This window comes from Myotis brandtii, unplaced genomic scaffold (assembly GCF_000412655.1).
Source record: "Myotis brandtii unplaced genomic scaffold, ASM41265v1 scaffold305, whole genome shotgun sequence".
Taxonomy (NCBI): domain Eukaryota; kingdom Metazoa; phylum Chordata; class Mammalia; order Chiroptera; family Vespertilionidae; genus Myotis; species Myotis brandtii.
Genome location: NW_005361652.1, coordinates 4093008 through 4096622, shown reverse-complemented (window position 1 = coordinate 4096622; position 3615 = coordinate 4093008). Strand labels below are relative to the sequence as shown.

Sequence of the window (3615 nt, the reverse complement as noted above, 5' to 3'; positions counted from 1 at the left end):
GCAAACTGCGGCTCACGAGCCACATGTGGCTCTTTGGCCCCTTGATTGTGGCTCTTCCACAAAATACCACAAAATACCACATGCGGGCGCGCATGTACAGTGCGATTGAAACTTCCTGGCCTATGCGCAAAAGTCGGTATTTTGTGGAAGAGCCACACTCAAGGGGCCAAAGAGCCACATGTGGCTCGTGAGCCGCAGTTTGCCGACCACTGGCCTGGGGGCTACCTGAGGTACTCATCTCTGTTTTACGTAACTTGGAGTTCAGATAGAGAAAAGTGGCATAGCTTGGATGTCAGGCTAAGAAAAGCCATAGGAAATGATGGACATTGCTATGAAAGCTGCAGAAGTACCACAGCTTCACAACACCTGGGGCAGATATTAGATGAGAAAACACAATAGAACATCAAAACTCCCCAGAAAAAAAGCAAAGGTGAAACTCTTTAGGAAACTAAGACACTTTTTAAAATGTTTACTTAGGGAAATTGGAAAAAGCACACAACAGGCCCATGCAAGATGTACGCTTAGAAAAGGTCTAAGAAGACTTTAAGCCGCCATATAAGGCTTATCACGAGGCACATAACTATCCTTGTTAATTAGTGTTTTCCTCAGCACAGAGCCTATCTGAAAACTGTTTTTTTAATGTCAAATTTTCAACAAACAAACAAATATCACAAAGCATACAAGGAAACAAGAAAATATGCCACATTCAAAGGAAGAAAGTAAAGTGGCAGAAACTGTCCCTGAAAAAAACACAGGCATCAGAATTATGAGACAAAGACTAAAACAACTGACTTAAGTATGCTCTGAGCCAAAGGAAAACACAAAGAACTAAAAGAATAAGGAAAATAGTGTATTTTAAAAAGTAGAATAACATCAAAGAGATAAAAATATAAAAAGGAACCAAACAGAAATTCTAGAGTTGAAAATATAATAATTGAATTGAAATGTTCACTAAAGGGGTTCAACAGTAGACGCAAACAGGAAGAATCAGTGAAGATTAAGACAGATCATTTGAAATTATGGAGCCTCAGGAGCAAGAGACACACACAATAGAATGAAGAAAAAAGTGGACAGAGATTAATAAAGTTATGGAACATCATCAAGCAATATATGCATTATGAGAGTTCCAGAAGGTTAAAAGGGAAAGGAAGGAGAAAGGGGCAAAGAGGTTATTTGAAAGCTTCCCAAATTTGAGGAAAACCATGGATTTACAAGTCCAAGAATCATAATGAACTCTAAGTAAGATAAACCCAAAGAGGCCTACACCAAGATGCATTATAATCAGACTCTTAACAACCAAAGTGAGAATCTTGAAAGAAGCAAGAAAAAAGCAACTCTTTATGTACAAAGATCCTCAATAAAATTATCAGCAAATTTCTCAGTGGAAGTCTCAAAAACCAGAAAGAATGAGATAATCTATCTATCCTATATAATAAAGAGGGAATATGCAAATTGACTGTCACTTCGCCACAAAGATGGCGGCGCCCACAGCAGAGGCGGGGAGTTTCCGTAACACAAGATGGCTGCACCCACAGTGGAGGCCAAGTTCCCATAACGAGCCTTAATGAGCAATCAGCAGGGACCTGAGACTGCACCCCCCCCACCCCCCCGTGGGGCTTGAAGGGGACTTCAGGCCACTACCCCTGCCCTGGTGCCAGGCTGGGGGACTTCAGGCCGCACTCCCCGCCCCGGCACTGGGCCAGGGGACCTGAGACTGCACACCCGCCTGGCGGGGCTTGACAGGGAACCTCAGGCCACACCTCCTGCCCGCAGGCCCACAGGGGGGGACAGTTGGGGGTGATCAGGCCAGCAGGGGGGGCAGTTGGAACCGAGCAGGCCATGCCCCCACCTGGCAGGGCTTGACAGGGGACCTGAGGCCATGCCCCCAGCCCCGGCACCAGGCCGGGGGACCTCAGGCTGCTCCCCCCACCCTAACACCAGGCCAGGGTACCTCAGGCCGTGCCCCCAGCCCCAGAGCCCAGTGGGGCTTGACAGGGGACCTCAGGCCATGCCCCCCACCCCAGCACCAGGCCAGGGGACCTGAAGCCGCGCCCCCCACCCCAGTGCTGGGCCAGGGCACCTGAGGCTGCGCCCCCCACCTGGCGGGGCTTGACAAGGATGGAACTGGCCAGGTCTGGATCTAGCCCAATGGATGGGGGGCGGCCGGGTCTGGGTCTCCTGCGATTTTGAGGCCCACATTGGTAGGCAGGGACTTGACTCTGGGTCCTGTGGCGTGCCCCAGACTCTGACAAGAGGAAGATTTTCAAATACATTTTACTAATTTTCTTTCATCTCTGACACTTCTATTATAGAGAAAGGGCAAATAGCAATATTAAAATATTTCCTCTAATTAATCCCCTTTTAATGTGCACGAATTTCGGACACTGGGCTAGTAGTATATATATAAAGCCTAAGCGACCGAACAACCGGTCGACTGGTCCATATGACATGCACTGACCACCAGGGTGCAGATGCTCAATGCAGAAACTAGACCCTGGTGGTCAGTGTGCTCCCACAGCGGTAGCGCCACTCAGCTTACCGACCCATCCCAGTGTCCCACCAGCCCGGCTCAACCACTCACTCCCTCAGTGGTCCTGCAGGTCCAATCTCTGGAGAATGGGCCAGGCTCCGATGGACTGGTGCCATCGGCATGATCCCAACAGCGCCGCTGGTCTCCTGGAAGTCAGCCTCGGGCACCGCAGCCGCTTCCCCTCCCTAGACACTCTGCAAGGAAGAAACAATATAAAAGCGGCTGCCAGGTGGCTCCCAACAACCGGTGTGGATATCAGCGGGACGGATCCAGCAAGGGCATCCCACTGCCCGCCCGCCCGGAGGGCCAATTGCGTCCCGCCCCCGCCCCCACCTGCCTTGGGACGGGTGCCAGACGCAGGGCTTATGGCTGGCAAGGGCTGCTGTGGCGGCATGAGCCTCTCCCGATTGGGACTGACTGGGTGCAAGCCCACAGCAGACACAGCTGGGGCCGGGATGAGTAGGAGCGGCAGGCAGGAGTGGCAAGCGGCATTGGACTGCCAGTTTCGGCCCGATCCCCACAGGCCACCCCGAGGGACCCCACCCATGCACGAATTTGTGCACCAGGCCTCTAGTATATTTATCGGGCTGAAAGAAAAATAATGTCAACTGAGAATTCTACTGGTATAGCTGGCAAAACTGTCCTTCAAAAAATGAAGGTGAAATTAAAACATTCTCAGATAAATAATATTTAACATCACAAAGGAGATTTCAGGCACAGCAATTATGTAAAAAAAATAATAAAGGTATCCAAATTGAAATGGAAGAGTTAAAATTACTTCTGTATGCAGATGATATGATCTCATATGTAGAATACCCTAATATTCATCCCCAAACCCACTAGAACTAATTAATAAATGAATTCCGCAAAATTGTGAGATACAAAATCAACACACAAGAATTGGTTGCATTTCTATATACTAATAATGAACAATGTATAAAGGAAATTAAGAAAACAATTTTATTTATAACTAGAGGCCCGGTGTGCCGTAAACCAATTCCAGCATGTCATAATTTCAAGAGTTTCATCAAAAGGTTGATGAAACTTGGGGACTCAACAGGGTTGAGTCACACATGTAGTCTCCT

The 3615-nt window shown here is 48.3% G+C and overlaps 1 long non-coding RNA gene across 3 annotated transcripts in view; it reads right to left on the bottom strand.

Moving 5' to 3' along the window:
• LOC102252788 overlaps positions 1–3615 on the bottom strand; it is a 41667-nt gene that overhangs the window by 28521 nt on the left and 9531 nt on the right. For 2 of the 3 annotated variants that reach the window (XR_001362795.1, XR_313788.2), the window contains exon 2: positions 2582–2724. The exons of the other annotated variant lie outside the window; for it this stretch is intronic. This is a non-coding gene — a long non-coding RNA (uncharacterized LOC102252788). The remainder of the gene's footprint in view (positions 1–2581; positions 2725–3615) is intronic. 3 annotated transcript variants of the gene reach the window in all.